The sequence below is a fragment of the Centroberyx gerrardi genome, chromosome 10, assembly GCF_048128805.1.
Source record: "Centroberyx gerrardi isolate f3 chromosome 10, fCenGer3.hap1.cur.20231027, whole genome shotgun sequence".
Classification (NCBI taxonomy): Eukaryota; Metazoa; Chordata; class Actinopteri; order Beryciformes; family Berycidae; genus Centroberyx; species Centroberyx gerrardi.
Genome location: NC_136006.1, coordinates 23,736,687 through 23,753,103, shown reverse-complemented (window position 1 = coordinate 23,753,103; position 16,417 = coordinate 23,736,687). Strand labels below are relative to the sequence as shown.

The window sequence follows — 16,417 nt, the reverse complement described above, 5'->3', positions numbered from 1 at the left end:
CGCAGTCTTTTCTCTCCCCTACATTTGCGCTGTTCAGCGACGGCAGGGACACAAATGCATGCTGTGATAAGTTTGCAGCCTCCCCGAGGGAAAGCCAGCTGTTGCTGGCACACGGGACGTGATGTCGTCCTTGTACTTCCTCTGCAAAAGTGACTGCACTGCCGCTGGCCAGCACTGTTGTTGGAGGCCCCCTGTCTCCCCCGGAGAGGGAGCAGCGCCCTCTGCTGCCTAGAAAGATGAAAAAGCTTACAGCACCTGGTATTCCCAGGCGGTCTCCCATCCAAGTACTAACCAGGCCCGACCCTGCTTAGCTTCCGAGATCGGACGAGATCGGGCGTGTTCAGAGTGGTATGGCCGTAAGCAATTGAGGCGGCGGCGGCAGGGAGGCCTTTTATACACGGCTTAGCCTGTGCCTACTGCAGGGCCCTTTGAAAACCGGCCACCAAATGGGCCTATTTCTCTGCCCTCTATTATCATTGACGCCCTCAGCCGTTGTGCTCACCGGGAGCAAGGCCGCAGTCTTTTCTCTCCCCTACATTTGCGCTGTTCAGCGACGGCAGGGACACAAATGCATGCTGTGATAAGTTTGCAGCCTCCCCGAGGGAAAGCCAGCTGTTGCTGGCACACGGGACGTGATGTCGTCCTTGTACTTCCTCTGCAAAAGTGACTGCACTGCCGCTGGCCAGCACTGTTGTTGGAGGCCCCCTGTCTCCCCCGGAGAGGGAGCAGCGCCCTCTGCTGCCTAGAAAGATGAAAAAGCTTACAGCACCTGGTATTCCCAGGCGGTCTCCCATCCAAGTACTAACCAGGCCCGATCCTGCTTAGCTTCCGAGATCGGACGAGATCGGGCGTGTTCAGAGTGGTATGGCCGTAAGCAATTGAGGCGGCGGCGGCAGGGAGGCCTTTTATACACGGCTTAGCCTGTGCCTACTGCAGGGCCCTTTGAAAACCGGCCACCAAATGGGCCTATTTCTCTGCCCTCTATTATCATTGACGCCCTCAGCCGTTGTGCTCACCGGGAGCAAGGCCGCAGTCTTTTCTCTCCCCTACATTTGCGCTGTTCAGCGACGGCAGGGACACAAATGCATGCTGTGATAAGTTTGCAGCCTCCCCGAGGGAAAGCCAGCTGTTGCTGGCACACGGGACGTGATGTCGTCCTTGTACTTCCTCTGCAAAAGTGACTGCACTGCCGCTGGCCAGCACTGTTGTTGGAGGCCCCCTGTCTCCCCCGGAGAGGGAGCAGCGCCCTCTGCTGCCTAGAAAGATGAAAAAGCTTACAGCACCTGGTATTCCCAGGCGGTCTCCCATCCAAGTACTAACCAGGCCCGACCCTGCTTAGCTTCCGAGATCGGACGAGATCGGGCGTGTTCAGAGTGGTATGGCCGTAAGCAATTGAGGCGGCGGCGGCAGGGAGGCCTTTTATACACGGCTTAGCCTGTGCCTACTGCAGGGCCCTTTGAAAACCGGCCACCAAATGGGCCTATTTCTCTGCCCTCTATTATCATTGACGCCCTCAGCCGTTGTGCTCACCGGGAGCAAGGCCGCAGTCTTTTCTCTCCCCTACATTTGCGCTGTTCAGCGACGGCAGGGACACAAATGCATGCTGTGATAAGTTTGCAGCCTCCCCGAGGGAAAGCCAGCTGTTGCTGGCACACGGGACGTGATGTCGTCCTTGTACTTCCTCTGCAAAAGTGACTGCACTGCCGCTGGCCAGCACTGTTGTTGGAGGCCCCCTGTCTCCCCCGGAGAGGGAGCAGCGCCCTCTGCTGCCTAGAAAGATGAAAAAGCTTACAGCACCTGGTATTCCCAGGCGGTCTCCCATCCAAGTATTAACCAGGCCCGACCCTGCTTAGCTTCCGAGATCGGACGAGATCGGGCGTGTTCAGAGTGGTATGGCCGTAAGCAATTGAGGCGGCGGCGGCAGGGAGGCCTTTTATACACGGCTTAGCCTGTGCCTACTGCAGGGCCCTTTGAAAACCGGCCACCAAATGGGCCTATTTCTCTGCCCTCTATTATCATTGACGCCCTCAGCCGTTGTACTCACCGGGAGCAAGGCCGCAGTCTTTTCTCTCCCCTACATTTGCGCTGTTCAGCGACGGCAGGGACACAAATGCATGCTGTGATAAGTTTGCAGCCTCCCCGAGGGAAAGCCAGCTGTTGCTGGCACACGGGACGTGATGTCGTCCTTGTACTTCCTCTGCAAAAGTGACTGCACTGCCGCTGGCCAGCACTGTTGTTCGAGGCCCCCTGTCTCCCCCGGAGAGGGAGCAGCGCCCTCTGCTGCCTAGAAAGATGAGAAAGCTTACAGCACCTGGTATTCCCAGGCGGTCTCCCATCCAAGTACTAACCAGGCCCGACCCTGCTTAGCTTCCGAGATCGGACGTGTTCAGAGTGGTATGGCCGTAAGCAATTGAGGCGGCGGCGGCAGGGAGGCCTTTTATACACGGCTTAGCCTGTGCCTACTGCAGGGCCCTTTGAAAACCGGCCACCAAATGGGCCTATTTCTCTGCCCTCTATTATCATTGACGCCCTCAGCCGTTGTGCTCACCGGGAGCAAGGCCGCAGTCTTTTCTCTCCCCTACATTTGCGCTGTTCAGCGACGGCAGGGACACAAATGCATGCTGTGATAAGTTTGCAGCCTCCCCGAGGGAAAGCCAGCTGTTGCTGGCACACGGGACGTGATGTCGTCCTTGTACTTCCTCTGCAAAAGTGACTGCACTGCCGCTGGCCAGCACTGTTGTTGGAGGCCCCCTGTCTCCCCCGGAGAGGGAGCAGCGCCCTCTGCTGCCTAGAAAGATGAAAAAGCTTACAGCACCTGGTATTCCCAGGCGGTCTCCCATCCAAGTACTAACCAGGCCCGACCCTGCTTAGCTTCCGAGATCGGACGAGATCGGGCGTGTTCAGAGTGGTATGGCCGTAAGCAATTGAGGCGGCGGCGGCAGGGAGGCCTTTTATACACGGCTTAGCCTGTGCCTACTGCAGGGCCCTTTGAAAACCGGCCACCAAATGGGCCTATTTCTCTGCCCTCTATTATCATTGACGCCCTCAGCCGTTGTGCTCACCGGGAGCAAGGCCGCAGTCTTTTCTCTCCCCTACATTTGCGCTGTTCAGCGACGGCAGGGACACAAATGCATGCTGTGATAAGTTTGCAGCCTCCCCGAGGGAAAGCCAGCTGTTGCTGGCACACGGGACGTGATGTCGTCCTTGTACTTCCTCTGCAAAAGTGACTGCACTGCCGCTGGCCAGCACTGTTGTTGGAGGCCCCCTGTCTCCCCCGGAGAGGGAGCAGCGCCCTCTGCTGCCTAGAAAGATGAAAAAGCTTACAGCACCTGGTATTCCCAGGCGGTCTCCCATCCAAGTATTAACCAGGCCCGACCCTGCTTAGCTTCCGAGATCGGACGAGATCGGGCGTGTTCAGAGTGGTATGGCCGTAAGCAATTGAGGCGGCGGCGGCAGGGAGGCCTTTTATACACGGCTTAGCCTGTGCCTACTGCAGGGCCCTTTGAAAACCGGCCACCAAATGGGCCTATTTCTCTGCCCTCTATTATCATTGACGCCCTCAGCCGTTGTGCTCACCGGGAGCAAGGCCGCAGTCTTTTCTCTCCCCTACATTTGCGCTGTTCAGCGACGGCAGGGACACAAATGCATGCTGTGATAAGTTTGCAGCCTCCCCGAGGGAAAGCCAGCTGTTGCTGGCACACGGGACGTGATGTCGTCCTTGTACTTCCTCTGCAAAAGTGACTGCACTGCCGCTGGCCAGCACTGTTGTTCGAGGCCCCCTGTCTCCCCCGGAGAGGGAGCAGCGCCCTCTGCTGCCTAGAAAGATGAGAAAGCTTACAGCACCTGGTATTCCCAGGCGGTCTCCCATCCAAGTACTAACCAGGCCCGACCCTGCTTAGCTTCCGAGATCGGTCGAGATCGGGCATGTTCAGAGTGGTATGGCCGTAAGCAATTGAGGCGGCGGCGGCAGGGAGGCCTTTTATACACGGCTTAGCCTGTGCCTACTGCAGGGCCCTTTGAAAACCGGCCACCAAATGGGCCTATTTCTCTGCCCTCTATTATCATTGACGCCCTCAGCCGTTGTGCTCACCGGGAGCAAGGCCGCAGTCTTTTCTCTCCCCTACATTTGCGCTGTTCAGCGACGGCAGGGACACAAATGCATGCTGTGATAAGTTTGCAGCCTCCCCGAGGGAAAGCCAGCTGTTGCTGGCACACGGGACGTGATGTCGTCCTTGTACTTCCTCTGCAAAAGTGACTGCACTGCCGCTGGCCAGCACTGTTGTTGGAGGCCCCCTGTCTCCCCCGGAGAGGGAGCAGCGCCCTCTGCTGCCTAGAAAGATGAAAAAGCTTACAGCACCTGGTATTCCCAGGCGGTCTCCCATCCAAGTACTAACCAGGCCCGACCCTGCTTAGCTTCCGAGATCGGACGAGATCGGGCGCGTTCAGAGTGGTATGGCCGTAAGCAATTGAGGCGGCGGCGGCAGGGAGGCCTTTTATACACGGCTTAGCCTGTGCCTACTGCAGGGCCCTTTGAAAACCGGCCACCAAATGGGCCTATTTCTCTGCCCTCTATTATCATTGACGCCCTCAGCCGTTGTGCTCACCGGGAGCAAGGCCGCAGTCTTTTCTCTCCCCTACATTTGCGCTGTTCAGCGACGGCAGGGACACAAATGCATGCTGTGATAAGTTTGCAGCCTCCCCGAGGGAAAGCCAGCTGTTGCTGGCACACGGGACGTGATGTCGTCCTTGTACTTCCTCTGCAAAAGTGACTGCACTGCCGCTGGCCAGCACTGTTGTTGGAGGCCCCCTGTCTCCCCCGGAGAGGGAGCAGCGCCCTCTGCTGCCTAGAAAGATGAAAAAGCTTACAGCACCTGGTATTCCCAGGCGGTCTCCCATCCAAGTACTAACCAGGCCCGACCCTGCTTAGCTTCCGAGATCGGACGAGATCGGGCGTGTTCAGAGTGGTATGGCCGTAAGCAATTGAGGCGGCGGCGGCAGGGAGGCCTTTTATACACGGCTTAGCCTGTGCCTACTGCAGGGCCCTTTGAAAACCGGCCACCAAATGGGCCTATTTCTCTGCCCTCTATTATCATTGACGCCCTCAGCCGTTGTGCTCACCGGGAGCAAGGCCGCAGTCTTTTCTCTCCCCTACATTTGCGCTGTTCAGCGACGGCAGGGACACAAATGCATGCTGTGATAAGTTTGCAGCCTCCCCGAGGGAAAGCCAGCTGTTGCTGGCACACGGGACGTGATGTCGTCCTTGTACTTCCTCTGCAAAAGTGACTGCACTGCCGCTGGCCAGCACTGTTGTTGGAGGCCCCCTGTCTCCCCCGGAGAGGGAGCAGCGCCCTCTGCTGCCTAGAAAGATGAAAAAGCTTACAGCACCTGGTATTCCCAGGCGGTCTCCCATCCAAGTACTAACCAGGCCCGACCCTGCTTAGCTTCCGAGATCGGACGAGATCGGGCGTGTTCAGAGTGGTATGGCCGTAAGCAATTGAGGCGGCGGCGGCAGGGAGGCCTTTTATACACGGCTTAGCCTGTGCCTACTGCAGGGCCCTTTGAAAACCGGCCACCAAATGGGCCTATTTCTCTGCCCTCTATTATCATTGACGCCCTCAGCCGTTGTGCTCACCGGGAGCAAGGCCGCAGTCTTTTCTCTCCCCTACATTTGCGCTGTTCAGCGACGGCAGGGACACAAATGCATGCTGTGATAAGTTTGCAGCCTCCCCGAGGGAAAGCCAGCTGTTGCTGGCACACGGGACGTGATGTCGTCCTTGTACTTCCTCTGCAAAAGTGACTGCACTGCCGCTGGCCAGCACTGTTGTTGGAGGCCCCCTGTCTCCCCCGGAGAGGGAGCAGCGCCCTCTGCTGCCTAGAAAGATGAAAAAGCTTACAGCACCTGGTATTCCCAGGCGGTCTCCCATCCAAGTACTAACCAGGCCCGACCCTGCTTAGCTTCCGAGATCGGACGAGATCGGGCGTGTTCAGAGTGGTATGGCCGTAAGCAATTGAGGCGGCGGCGGCAGGGAGGCCTTTTATACACGGCTTAGCCTGTGCCTACTGCAGGGCCCTTTGAAAACCGGCCACCAAATGGGCCTATTTCTCTGCCCTCTATTATCATTGACGCCCTCAGCCGTTGTGCTCACCGGGAGCAAGGCCGCAGTCTTTTCTCTCCCCTACATTTGCGCTGTTCAGCGACGTCAGGGACACAAATGCATGCTGTGATAAGTTTGCAGCCTCCCCGAGGGAAAGCCAGCTGTTGCTGGCACACGGGACGTGATGTCGTTCTTGTACTTCCTCTGCAAAAGTGACTGCACTGCCGCTGGCCAGCACTGTTGTTGGAGGCCCCCTGTCTCCCCCGGAGAGGGAGCAGCGCCCTCTGCTGCCTAGAAAGATGAAAAAGCTTACAGCACCTGGTATTCCCAGGCGGTCTCCCATCCAAGTACTAACCAGGCCCGACCCTGCTTAGCTTCCGAGATCGGACGAGATCGGGCGTGTTCAGAGTGGTATGGCCGTAAGCAATTGAGGCGGCGGCGGCAGGGAGGCCTTTTATACACGGCTTAGCCTGTGCCTACTGCAGGGCCCTTTGAAAACCGGCCACCAAATGGGCCTATTTCTCTGCCCTCTATTATCATTGACGCCCTCAGCCGTTGTGCTCACCGGGAGCAAGGCCGCAGTCTTTTCTCTCCCCTACATTTGCGCTGTTCAGCGACGGCAGGGACACAAATGCATGCTGTGATAAGTTTGCAGCCTCCCCGAGGGAAAGCCAGCTGTTGCTGGCACACGGGACGTGATGTCGTCCTTGTACTTCCTCTGCAAAAGTGACTGCACTGCCGCTGGCCAGCACTGTTGTTCGAGGCCCCCTGTCTCCCCCGGAGAGGGAGCAGCGCCCTCTGCTGCCTAGAAAGATGAAAAAGCTTACAGCACCTGGTATTCCCAGGCGGTCTCCCATCCAAGTACTAACCAGGCCCGACCCTGCTTAGCTTCCGAGATCGGACGAGATCGGGCGTGTTCAGAGTGGTATGGCCGTAAGCAATTGAGGCGGCGGCGGCAGGGAGGCCTTTTATACACGGCTTAGCCTGTGCCTACTGCAGGGCCCTTTGAAAACCGGCCACCAAATGGGCCTATTTCTCTGCCCTCTATTATCATTGACGCCCTCAGCCGTTGTGCTCACCGGGAGCAAGGCCGCAGTCTTTTCTCTCCCCTACATTTGCGCTGTTCAGCGACGGCAGGGACACAAATGCATGCTGTGATAAGTTTGCAGCCTCCCCGAGGGAAAGCCAGCTGTTGCTGGCACACGGGACGTGATGTCGTCCTTGTACTTCCTCTGCAAAAGTGACTGCACTGCCGCTGGCCAGCACTGTTGTTGGAGGCCCCCTGTCTCCCCCGGAGAGGGAGCAGCGCCCTCTGCTGCCTAGAAAGATGAAAAAGCTTACAGCACCTGGTATTCCCAGGCGGTCTCCCATCCAAGTACTAACCAGGCCCGACCCTGCTTAGCTTCCGAGATCGGACGAGATCGGGCGTGTTCAGAGTGGTATGGCCGTAAGCAATTGAGGCGGCGGCGGCAGGGAGGCCTTTTATACACGGCTTAGCCTGTGCCTACTGCAGGGCCCTTTGAAAACCGGCCACCAAATGGGCCTATTTCTCTGCCCTCTATTATCATTGACGCCCTCAGCCGTTGTGCTCACCGGGAGCAAGGCCGCAGTCTTTTCTCTCCCCTACATTTGCGCTGTTCAGCGACGGCAGGGACACAAATGCATGCTGTGATAAGTTTGCAGCCTCCCCGAGGGAAAGCCAGCTGTTGCTGGCACACGGGACGTGATGCCGTCCTTGTACTTCCTCTGCAAAAGTGACTGCACTGCCGCTGGCCAGCACTGTTGTTGGAGGCCCCCTGTCTCCCCCGGAGAGGGAGCAGCGCCCTCTGCTGCCTAGAAAGATGAAAAAGCTTACAGCACCTGGTATTCCCAGGCGGTCTCCCATCCAAGTACTAACCAGGCCCGACCCTGCTTAGCTTCCGAGATCGGACGAGATCGGGCGTGTTCAGAGTGGTATGGCCGTAAGCAATTGAGGCGGCGGCGGCAGGGAGGCCTTTTATACACGGCTTAGCCTGTGCCTACTGCAGGGCCCTTTGAAAACCGGCCACCAAATGGGCCTATTTCTCTGCCCTCTATTATCATTGACGCCCTCAGCCGTTGTGCTCACCGGGAGCAAGGCCGCAGTCTTTTCTCTCCCCTACATTTGCGCTGTTCAGCGACGGCAGGGACACAAATGCATGCTGTGATAAGTTTGCAGCCTCCCCGAGGGAAAGCCAGCTGTTGCTGGCACACGGGACGTGATGTCGTCCTTGTACTTCCTCTGCAAAAGTGACTGCACTGCCGCTGGCCAGCACTGTTGTTCGAGGCCCCCTGTCTCCCCCGGAGAGGGAGCAGCGCCCTCTGCTGCCTAGAAAGATGAAAAAGCTTACAGCACCTGGTATTCCCAGGCGGTCTCCCATCCAAGTACTAACCAGGCCCGACCCTGCTTAGCTTCCGAGATCGGACGAGATCGGGCGTGTTCAGAGTGGTATGGCCGTAAGCAATTGAGGCGGCGGCGGCAGGGAGGCCTTTTATACACGGCTTAGCCTGTGCCTACTGCAGGGCCCTTTGAAAACCGGCCACCAAATGGGCCTATTTCTCTGCCCTCTATTATCATTGACGCCCTCAGCCGTTGTGCTCACCGGGAGCAAGGCCGCAGTCTTTTCTCTCCCCTACATTTGCGCTGTTCAGCGACGGCAGGGACACAAATGCATGCTGTGATAAGTTTGCAGCCTCCCCGAGGGAAAGCCAGCTGTTGCTGGCACACGGGACGTGATGTCGTCCTTGTACTTCCTCTGCAAAAGTGACTGCACTGCCGCAGGCCAGCACTGTTGTTGGAGGCCCCCTGTCTCCCCCGGAGAGGGAGCAGCGCCCTCTGCTGCCTAGAAAGATGAAAAAGCTTACAGCACCTGGTACTCCCAGGCGGTCTCCCATCCAAGTACTAACCAGGCCCGACCCTGCTTAGCTTCCGAGATCGGACGAGATCGGGCGTGTTCAGAGTGGAATGGCCGTAAGCAATTGAGGCGGCGGCGGCAGGGAGGCCTTTTATACACGGCTTAGCCTGTGCCTACTGCAGGGCCCTTTGAAAACCGGCCACCAAATGGGCCTATTTCTCTGCCCTCTATTATCATTGACGCCCTCAGCCGTTGTGCTCACCGGGAGCAAGGCCGCAGTCTTTTCTCTCCCCTACATTTGCGCTGTTCAGCGACGGCAGGGACACAAATGCATGCTGTGATAAGTTTGCAGCCTCCCCGAGGGAAAGCCAGCTGTTGCTGGCACACGGGACGTGATGTCGTCCTTGTACTTCCTCTGCAAAAGTGACTGCACTGCCGCTGGCCAGCACTGTTGTTGGAGGCCCCCTGTCTCCCCCGGAGAGGGAGCAGCGCCCTCTGCTGCCTAGAAAGATGAAAAAGCTTACAGCACCTGGTATTCCCAGGCGGTCTCCCATCCAAGTACTAACCAGGCCCGACCCTGCTTAGCTTCCGAGATCGGACGAGATCGGGCGTGTTCAGAGTGGAATGGCCGTAAGCAATTGAGGCGGCGGCGGCAGGGAGGCCTTTTATACACGGCTTAGCCTGTGCCTACTGCAGGGCCCTTTGAAAACCGGCCACCAAATGGGCCTATTTCTCTGCCCTCTATTATCATTGACGCCCTCAGCCGTTGTGCTCACCGGGAGCAAGGCCGCAGTCTTTTCTCTCCCCTACATTTGCGCTGTTCAGCGACGGCAGGGACACAAATGCATGCTGTGATAAGTTTGCAGCCTCCCCGAGGGAAAGCCAGCTGTTGCTGGCACACGGGACGTGATGTCGTCCTTGTACTTCCTCTGCAAAAGTGACTGCACTGCCGCTGGCCAGCACTGTTGTTGGAGGCCCCCTGTCTCCCCCGGAGAGGGAGCAGCGCCCTCTGCTGCCTAGAAAGATGAAAAAGCTTACAGCACCTGGTATTCCCAGGCGGTCTCCCATCCAAGTACTAACCAGGCCCGACCCTGCTTAGCTTCCGAGATCGGGCATGTTCAGAGTGGTATGGCCGTAAGCAATTGAGGCGGCGGCAGGGAGGCCTTTTATACACGGCTTAGCCTGTGCCTACTGCAGGGCCCTTTGAAAACCGGCCACCAAATGGGCCTATTTCTCTGCCCTCTATTATCATTGACGCCCTCAGCCGTTGTGCTCACCGGGAGCAAGGCCGCAGTCTTTTCTCTCCCCTACATTTGCGCTGTTCAGCGACGGCAGGGACACAAATGCATGCTGTGATAAGTTTGCAGCCTCCCCGAGGGAAAGCCAGCTGTTGCTGGCACACGGGACGTGATGTCGTCCTTGTACTTCCTCTGCAAAAGTGACTGCACTGCCGCTGGCCAGCACTGTTGTTGGAGGCCCCCTGTCTCCCCCGGAGAGGGAGCAGCGCCCTCTGCTGCCTAGAAAGATGAAAAAGCTTACAGCACCTGGTATTCCCAGGCGGTCTCCCATCCAAGTACTAACCAGGCCCGACCCTGCTTAGCTTCCGAGATCGGACGAGATCGGGCGTGTTCAGAGTGGTATGGCCGTAAGCAATTGAGGCGGCGGCGGCAGGGAGGCCTTTTATACACGGCTTAGCCTGTGCCTACTGCAGGGCCCTTTGAAAAACGGCCACCAAATGGGCCTATTTCTCTGCCCTCTATTATCATTGACGCCCTCAGCCGTTGTGCTCACCGGGAGCAAGGCCGCAGTCTTTTCTCTCCCCTACATTTGCGCTGTTCAGCGACGGCAGGGACACAAATGCATGCTGTGATAAGTTTGCAGCCTCCCCGAGGGAAAGCCAGCTGTTGCTGGCACACGGGACGTGATGTCGTCCTTGTACTTCCTCTGCAAAAGTGACTGCACTGCCGCTGGCCAGCACTGTTGTTCGAGGCCCCCTGTCTCCCCCGGAGAGGGAGCAGCGCCCTCTGCTGCCTAGAAAGATGAAAAAGCTTACAGCACCTGGTATTCCCAGGCGGTCTCCCATCCAAGTACTAACCAGGCCCGACCCTGCTTAGCTTCCGAGATCGGACGAGATCGGGCGTGTTCAGAGTGGTATGGCCGTAAGCAATTGAGACGGCGGCAGGGAGGCCTTTTATACACGGCTTAGCCTGTGCCTACTGCAGGGCCTTTTGAAAACCGGCCACCAAATGGGCCTATTTCTCTGCCCTCTATTATCATTGACGCCCTCAGCCGTTGTGCTCACCGGGAGCAAGGCCGCAGTCTTTTCTCTCCCCTACATTTGCGCTGTTCAGCGACGGCAGGGACACAAATGCATGCTGTGATAAGTTTGCAGCCTCCCCGAGGGAAAGCCAGCTGTTGCTGGCACACGGGACGTGATGTCGTCCTTGTACTTCCTCTGCAAAAGTGACTGCACTGCCGCTGGCCAGCACTGTTGTTGGAGGCCCCCTGTCTCCCCCGGAGAGGGAGCAGCGCCCTCTGCTGCCTAGAAAGATGAAAAAGCTTACAGCACCTGGTATTCCCAGGCGGTCTCCCATCCAAGTACTAACCAGGCCCGACCCTGCTTAGCTTCCGAGATCGGACGAGATCGGGCGTGTTCAGAGTGGTATGGCCGTAAGCAATTGAGGCGGCGGCGGCAGGGAGGCCTTTTATACACGGCTTAGCCTGTGCCTACTGCAGGGCCTTTTGAAAACCGGCCACCAAATGGGCCTATTTCTCTGCCCTCTATTATCATTGACGCCCTCAGCCGTTGTGCTCACCGGGAGCAAGGCCGCAGTCTTTTCTCTCCCCTACATTTGCGCTGTTCAGCGACGGCAGGGACACAAATGCATGCTGTGATAAGTTTGCAGCCTCCCCGAGGGAAAGCCAGCTGTTGCTGGCACACGGGACGTGATGTCGTCCTTGTACTTCCTCTGCAAAAGTGACTGCACTGCCGCTGGCCAGCACTGTTGTTGGAGGCCCCCTGTCTCCCCCGGAGAGGGAGCAGCGCCCTCTGCTGCCTAGAAAGATGAAAAAGCTTACAGCACCTGGTATTCCCAGGCGGTCTCCCATCCAAGTACTAACCAGGCCCGACCCTGCTTAGCTTCCGAGATCGGACGAGATCGGGCGTGTTCAGAGTGGTATGGCCGTAAGCAATTGAGGCGGCGGCGGCAGGGAGGCCTTTTATACACGGCTTAGCCTGTGCCTACTGCAGGGCCCTTTGAAAACCGGCCACCAAATGGGCCTATTTCTCTGCCCTCTATTATCATTGACGCCCTCAGCCGTTGTGCTCACCGGGAGCAAGGCCGCAGTCTTTTCTCTCCCCTACATTTGCGCTGTTCAGCGACGGCAGGGACACAAATGCATGCTGTGATAAGTTTGCAGCCTCCCCGAGGGAAAGCCAGCTGTTGCTGGCACACGGGACGTGATGTCGTCCTTGTACTTCCTCTGCAAAAGTGACTGCACTGCCGCTGGCCAGCACTGTTGTTCGAGGCCCCCTGTCTCCCCCGGAGAGGGAGCAGCGCCCTCTGCTGCCTAGAAAGATGAAAACGCTTACAGCACCTGGTATTCCCAGGCGGTCTCCCATCCAAGTACTAACCAGGCCCGACCCTGCTTAGCTTCCGAGATCGGACGAGATCGGGCGTGTTCAGAGTGGTATGGCCGTAAGCAATTGAGGCGGCGGCGGCAGGGAGGCCTTTTATACACGGCTTAGCCTGTGCCTACTGCAGGGCCCTTTGAAAACCGGCCACCAAATGGGCCTATTTCTCTGCCCTCTATTATCATTGACGCCCTCAGCCGTTGTGCTCACCGGGAGCAAGGCCGCAGTCTTTTCTCTCCCCTACATTTGCGCTGTTCAGCGACGGCAGGGACACAAATGCATGCTGTGATAAGTTTGCAGCCTCCCCGAGGGAAAGCCAGCTGTTGCTGGCACACGGGACGTGATGTCGTCCTTGTACTTCCTCTGCAAAAGTGACTGCACTGCCGCTGGCCAGCACTGTTGTTGGAGGCCCCCTGTTTCCCCCGGAGAGGGAGCAGCGCCCTCTGCTGCCTAGAAAGATGAAAAAGCTTACAGCACCTGGTATTCCCAGGCGGTCTCCCATCCAAGTACTAACCAGGCCCGACCCTGCTTAGCTTCCGAGATCGGACGAGATCGGGCGTGTTCAGAGTGGTATGGCCGTAAGCAATTGAGGCGGCGGCGGCAGGGAGGCCTTTTATACACGGCTTAGCCTGTGCCTACTGCAGGGCCCTTTGAAAACCGGCCACCAAATGGGCCTATTTCTCTGCCCTCTATTATCATTGACGCCCTCAGCCGTTGTGCTCACCGGGAGCAAGGCCGCAGTCTTTTCTCTCCCCTACATTTGCGCTGTTCAGCGACGGCAGGGACACAAATGCATGCTGTGATAAGTTTGCAGCCTCCCCGAGGGAAAGCCAGCTGTTGCTGGCACACGGGACGTGATGTCGTCCTTGTACTTCCTCTGCAAAAGTGACTGCACTGCCGCTGGCCAGCACTGTTGTTGGAGGCCCCCTGTCTCCCCCGGAGAGGGAGCAGCGCCCTCTGCTGCCTAGAAAGATGAAAAAGCTTACAGCACCTGGTATTCCCAGGCGGTCTCCCATCCAAGTACTAACCAGGCCCGACCCTGCTTAGCTTCCGAGATCGGACGAGATCGGGCGTGTTCAGAGTGGTATGGCCGTACGCAATTGAGGCGGCGGCAGGGAGGCCTTTTATACACGGCTTAGCCTGTGCCTACTGCAGGGCCCTTTGAAAAGCGGCCACCAAATGGGCCTATTTCTCTGCCCTCTATTATCATTGACGCCCTCAGCCGTTGTGCTCACCGGGAGCAAGGCAGCAGTCTTTTCTCTCCCCTACATTTGCGCTGTTCAGCGACGGCAGGGACACAAATGCATGCTGTGATAAGTTTGCAGCCTCCCCGAGGGAAAGCCAGCTGTTGCTGGCACACGGGACGTGATGTCGTCCTTGTACTTCCTCTGCAAAAGTGACTGCACTGCCGCTGGCCAGCACTGTTGTTGGAGGCCCCCTGTCTCCCCCGGAGAGGGAGCAGCGCCCTCTGCTGCCTAGAAAGATGAAAAAGCTTACAGCACCTGGTATTCCCAGGCGGTCTCCCATCCAAGTACTAACCAGGCCCGACCCTGCTTAGCTTCCGAGATCGGACGAGATCGGGCGTGTTCAGAGTGGTATGGCCGTAAGCAATTGAGGTGGCGGCAGGGAGGCCTTTTATACACGGCTTAGCCTGTGCCTACTGCAGGGCCCTTTGAAAACCGGCCACCAAATGGGCCTATTTCTCTGCCCTCTATTATCATTGACGCCCTCAGCCGTTGTGCTCACCGGGAGCAAGGCCGCAGTCTTTTCTCTCCCCTACATTTGCGCTGTTCAGCGACGGCAGGGACACAAATGCATGCTGTGATAAGTTTGCAGCCTCCCCGAGGGAAAGCCAGCTGTTGCTGGCACACGGGACGTGATGTCGTCCTTGTACTTCCTCTGCAAAAGTGACTGCACTGCCGCTGGCCAGCACTGTTGTTCGAGGCCCCCTGTCTCCCCCGGAGAGGGAGCAGCGCCCTCTGCTGCCTAGAAAGATGAAAAAGCTTACAGCACCTGGTATTCCCAGGCGGTCTCCCATCCAAGTACTAACCAGGCCCGACCCTGCTTAGCTTCCGAGATCGGACGAGATCGGGCGTGTTCAGAGTGGTATGGCCGTAAGCAATTGAGGCTGCGGCAGGGAGGCCTTTTATACACGGCTTAGCCTGTGCCTACTGCAGGGCCCTTTGAAAAGCGGCCACCAAATGGGCCTATTTCTCTGCCCTCTATTATCATTGACGCCCTCAGCCGTTGTGCTCACCGGGAGCAAGGCCGCAGTCTTTTCTCTCCCCTACATTTGCGCTGTTCAGCGACGGCAGGGACACAAATGCATGCTGTGATAAGTTTGCAGCCTTCCCGAGGGAAAGCCAGCTGTTGCTGGCACACGGGACGTGATGTCGTCCTTGTACTTCCTCTGCAAAAGTGACTGCACTGCCGCTGGCCAGCACTGTTGTTCGAGGCCCCCTGTCTCTCCCGGAGAGGGAGCAGCGCCCTCTGCTGCCTAGAAAGATGAAAAAGCTTACAGCACCTGGTATTCCCAGGCGGTCTCGCATCCAAGTACTAACCAGGCCCGACCCTGCTTAGCTTCCGAGATCGGACGAGATCGGGCGTGTTCAGAGTGGTATGGCCGTAAGCAATTGAGGCGGCGGCAGGGAGGCCTTTTATACACGGCTTAGCCTGTGCCTACTGCAGGGCCCTTTGAAAACCGGCCACCAAATGGGCCTATTTCTCTGCCCTCTATTATCATTGACGCCCTCAGCCGTTGTGCTCACCGGGAGCAAGGCCGCAGTCTTTTCTCTCCCCTACATTTGCGCTGTTCAGCGACGGCAGGGACACAAATGCATGCTGTGATAAGTTTGCAGCCTCCCCGAGGGAAAGCCAGCTGTTGCTGGCACACGGGACGTGATGTCGTCCTTGTACTTCCTCTGCAAAAGTGACTGCACTGCCGCTGGCCAGCACTGTTGTTGGAGGCTCCCTGTCTCCCCCGGAGAGGGAGCAGCGCCCTCTGCTGCCTAGAAAGATGAAAAAGCTTACAGCACCTGGTATTCCCAGGCGGTCTCCCATCCAAGTACTAACCAGGCCCGACCCTGCTTAGCTTCCGAGATCGGACGAGATCGGGCGTGTTCAGAGTGGTATGGCCGTAAGCAATTGAGGCGGCGGCAGGGAGGCCTTTTATACACGGCTTAGCCTGTGCCTACTGCAGGGCCCTTTGAAAACCGGCCACCAAATGGGCCTATTTCTCTGCCCTCTATTACCATTGACGCCCTCAGCCGTTGTGCTCACCGGGAGCAAGGCCGCAGTCTTTTCTCTCCCCTACATTTGCGCTGTTCAGCGACGGCAGGGACACAAATGCATGCTGTGATAAGTTTGCAGCCTCCCCGAGGGAAAGCCAGCTGTTGCTGGCACACGGGACGTGATGTCGTCCTTGTACTTCCTCTGCAAAAGTGACTGCACTGCCGCTGGCCAGCACTGTTGTTGGAGGCCCCCTGTCTCCCCCGGAGAGGGAGCAGCGCCCTCTGCTGCCTAGAAAGATGAAAAAGCTTACAGCACCTGGTATTCCCAGGCGGTCTCCCATCCAAGTACTAACCAGGCCCGACCCTGCTTAGCTTCCGAGATCGGACGAGATCGGGCGTGTTCAGAGTGGTATGGCCGTAAGCAATTGAGGCGGCGGCAGGGAGGCCTTTTATACACGGCTTAGCCTGTGCCTACTGCAGGGCCCTTTGAAAACCGGCCACCAAATGGGCCTATTTCTCTGCCCTCTATTATCATTGACGCCCTCAGCCGTTGTGCTCACCGGGAGCAAGGCCGCAGTCTTTTCT

The 16,417-nt window shown here is 57.6% G+C and overlaps 30 non-coding genes and 2 pseudogenes across 30 annotated transcripts; all 32 read right to left on the bottom strand.

Annotated features, from left to right (window-relative positions):
• Positions 1–243: 243 nt before the first annotated feature.
• LOC144541400 (5S ribosomal RNA) lies at positions 244–362 on the bottom strand. The gene has a single exon (XR_013506516.1). It is a non-coding gene; the product is annotated as a 5S ribosomal RNA (ribosomal RNA).
• A 395-nt stretch (positions 363–757) lies between these two features.
• On the bottom strand, positions 758–876 carry LOC144541078 (5S ribosomal RNA). Its single transcript, XR_013506293.1, has one exon. It is a non-coding gene; the product is annotated as a 5S ribosomal RNA (ribosomal RNA).
• Positions 877–1,271: 395 nt separating this feature from the next.
• Positions 1,272–1,390, bottom strand: LOC144541398 (5S ribosomal RNA). The gene has a single exon (XR_013506514.1). It is a non-coding gene; the product is annotated as a 5S ribosomal RNA (ribosomal RNA).
• Positions 1,391–1,785: 395 nt separating this feature from the next.
• Positions 1,786–1,904, bottom strand: LOC144541072 (5S ribosomal RNA). The gene has a single exon (XR_013506287.1). It is a non-coding gene; the product is annotated as a 5S ribosomal RNA (ribosomal RNA).
• Positions 1,905–2,299: 395 nt separating this feature from the next.
• On the bottom strand, positions 2,300–2,408 carry LOC144541319 (5S ribosomal RNA; annotated as a pseudogene).
• Positions 2,409–2,803: 395 nt separating this feature from the next.
• Positions 2,804–2,922, bottom strand: LOC144541397 (5S ribosomal RNA). Its single transcript, XR_013506513.1, has one exon. It is a non-coding gene; the product is annotated as a 5S ribosomal RNA (ribosomal RNA).
• Positions 2,923–3,317: 395 nt separating this feature from the next.
• LOC144541071 (5S ribosomal RNA) lies at positions 3,318–3,436 on the bottom strand. Its single transcript, XR_013506286.1, has one exon. It is a non-coding gene; the product is annotated as a 5S ribosomal RNA (ribosomal RNA).
• Positions 3,437–3,831: 395 nt separating this feature from the next.
• Positions 3,832–3,950, bottom strand: LOC139917299 (5S ribosomal RNA). The gene has a single exon (XR_011784907.2). It is a non-coding gene; the product is annotated as a 5S ribosomal RNA (ribosomal RNA).
• A 395-nt stretch (positions 3,951–4,345) lies between these two features.
• LOC144541421 (5S ribosomal RNA) lies at positions 4,346–4,464 on the bottom strand. The gene has a single exon (XR_013506537.1). It is a non-coding gene; the product is annotated as a 5S ribosomal RNA (ribosomal RNA).
• Positions 4,465–4,859: 395 nt separating this feature from the next.
• On the bottom strand, positions 4,860–4,978 carry LOC144541396 (5S ribosomal RNA). The gene has a single exon (XR_013506512.1). It is a non-coding gene; the product is annotated as a 5S ribosomal RNA (ribosomal RNA).
• Positions 4,979–5,373: 395 nt separating this feature from the next.
• LOC144541395 (5S ribosomal RNA) lies at positions 5,374–5,492 on the bottom strand. Its single transcript, XR_013506511.1, has one exon. It is a non-coding gene; the product is annotated as a 5S ribosomal RNA (ribosomal RNA).
• Positions 5,493–5,887: 395 nt separating this feature from the next.
• LOC144541394 (5S ribosomal RNA) lies at positions 5,888–6,006 on the bottom strand. Its single transcript, XR_013506510.1, has one exon. It is a non-coding gene; the product is annotated as a 5S ribosomal RNA (ribosomal RNA).
• A 395-nt stretch (positions 6,007–6,401) lies between these two features.
• Positions 6,402–6,520, bottom strand: LOC144541393 (5S ribosomal RNA). The gene has a single exon (XR_013506509.1). It is a non-coding gene; the product is annotated as a 5S ribosomal RNA (ribosomal RNA).
• Positions 6,521–6,915: 395 nt separating this feature from the next.
• On the bottom strand, positions 6,916–7,034 carry LOC144541392 (5S ribosomal RNA). Its single transcript, XR_013506508.1, has one exon. It is a non-coding gene; the product is annotated as a 5S ribosomal RNA (ribosomal RNA).
• Positions 7,035–7,429: 395 nt separating this feature from the next.
• On the bottom strand, positions 7,430–7,548 carry LOC144541391 (5S ribosomal RNA). The gene has a single exon (XR_013506507.1). It is a non-coding gene; the product is annotated as a 5S ribosomal RNA (ribosomal RNA).
• A 395-nt stretch (positions 7,549–7,943) lies between these two features.
• Positions 7,944–8,062, bottom strand: LOC144541390 (5S ribosomal RNA). Its single transcript, XR_013506506.1, has one exon. It is a non-coding gene; the product is annotated as a 5S ribosomal RNA (ribosomal RNA).
• Positions 8,063–8,457: 395 nt separating this feature from the next.
• LOC144541389 (5S ribosomal RNA) lies at positions 8,458–8,576 on the bottom strand. Its single transcript, XR_013506505.1, has one exon. It is a non-coding gene; the product is annotated as a 5S ribosomal RNA (ribosomal RNA).
• A 395-nt stretch (positions 8,577–8,971) lies between these two features.
• Positions 8,972–9,090, bottom strand: LOC144541084 (5S ribosomal RNA). The gene has a single exon (XR_013506299.1). It is a non-coding gene; the product is annotated as a 5S ribosomal RNA (ribosomal RNA).
• Positions 9,091–9,485: 395 nt separating this feature from the next.
• LOC144540935 (5S ribosomal RNA) lies at positions 9,486–9,604 on the bottom strand. The gene has a single exon (XR_013506152.1). It is a non-coding gene; the product is annotated as a 5S ribosomal RNA (ribosomal RNA).
• Positions 9,605–9,999: 395 nt separating this feature from the next.
• Positions 10,000–10,108, bottom strand: LOC144541310 (5S ribosomal RNA; annotated as a pseudogene).
• Positions 10,109–10,500: 392 nt separating this feature from the next.
• Positions 10,501–10,619, bottom strand: LOC144541387 (5S ribosomal RNA). The gene has a single exon (XR_013506503.1). It is a non-coding gene; the product is annotated as a 5S ribosomal RNA (ribosomal RNA).
• Positions 10,620–11,014: 395 nt separating this feature from the next.
• LOC144541386 (5S ribosomal RNA) lies at positions 11,015–11,133 on the bottom strand. Its single transcript, XR_013506502.1, has one exon. It is a non-coding gene; the product is annotated as a 5S ribosomal RNA (ribosomal RNA).
• A 392-nt stretch (positions 11,134–11,525) lies between these two features.
• Positions 11,526–11,644, bottom strand: LOC144541385 (5S ribosomal RNA). The gene has a single exon (XR_013506501.1). It is a non-coding gene; the product is annotated as a 5S ribosomal RNA (ribosomal RNA).
• Positions 11,645–12,039: 395 nt separating this feature from the next.
• Positions 12,040–12,158, bottom strand: LOC144541384 (5S ribosomal RNA). The gene has a single exon (XR_013506500.1). It is a non-coding gene; the product is annotated as a 5S ribosomal RNA (ribosomal RNA).
• A 395-nt stretch (positions 12,159–12,553) lies between these two features.
• On the bottom strand, positions 12,554–12,672 carry LOC144540857 (5S ribosomal RNA). The gene has a single exon (XR_013506075.1). It is a non-coding gene; the product is annotated as a 5S ribosomal RNA (ribosomal RNA).
• A 395-nt stretch (positions 12,673–13,067) lies between these two features.
• Positions 13,068–13,186, bottom strand: LOC144541383 (5S ribosomal RNA). The gene has a single exon (XR_013506499.1). It is a non-coding gene; the product is annotated as a 5S ribosomal RNA (ribosomal RNA).
• Positions 13,187–13,581: 395 nt separating this feature from the next.
• Positions 13,582–13,700, bottom strand: LOC144541051 (5S ribosomal RNA). The gene has a single exon (XR_013506266.1). It is a non-coding gene; the product is annotated as a 5S ribosomal RNA (ribosomal RNA).
• A 392-nt stretch (positions 13,701–14,092) lies between these two features.
• Positions 14,093–14,211, bottom strand: LOC144541382 (5S ribosomal RNA). Its single transcript, XR_013506498.1, has one exon. It is a non-coding gene; the product is annotated as a 5S ribosomal RNA (ribosomal RNA).
• Positions 14,212–14,603: 392 nt separating this feature from the next.
• LOC144541381 (5S ribosomal RNA) lies at positions 14,604–14,722 on the bottom strand. Its single transcript, XR_013506497.1, has one exon. It is a non-coding gene; the product is annotated as a 5S ribosomal RNA (ribosomal RNA).
• A 392-nt stretch (positions 14,723–15,114) lies between these two features.
• Positions 15,115–15,233, bottom strand: LOC144541205 (5S ribosomal RNA). The gene has a single exon (XR_013506419.1). It is a non-coding gene; the product is annotated as a 5S ribosomal RNA (ribosomal RNA).
• Positions 15,234–15,625: 392 nt separating this feature from the next.
• LOC144541380 (5S ribosomal RNA) lies at positions 15,626–15,744 on the bottom strand. Its single transcript, XR_013506496.1, has one exon. It is a non-coding gene; the product is annotated as a 5S ribosomal RNA (ribosomal RNA).
• Positions 15,745–16,136: 392 nt separating this feature from the next.
• On the bottom strand, positions 16,137–16,255 carry LOC144541379 (5S ribosomal RNA). Its single transcript, XR_013506495.1, has one exon. It is a non-coding gene; the product is annotated as a 5S ribosomal RNA (ribosomal RNA).
• Positions 16,256–16,417: the final 162 nt, after the last annotated feature.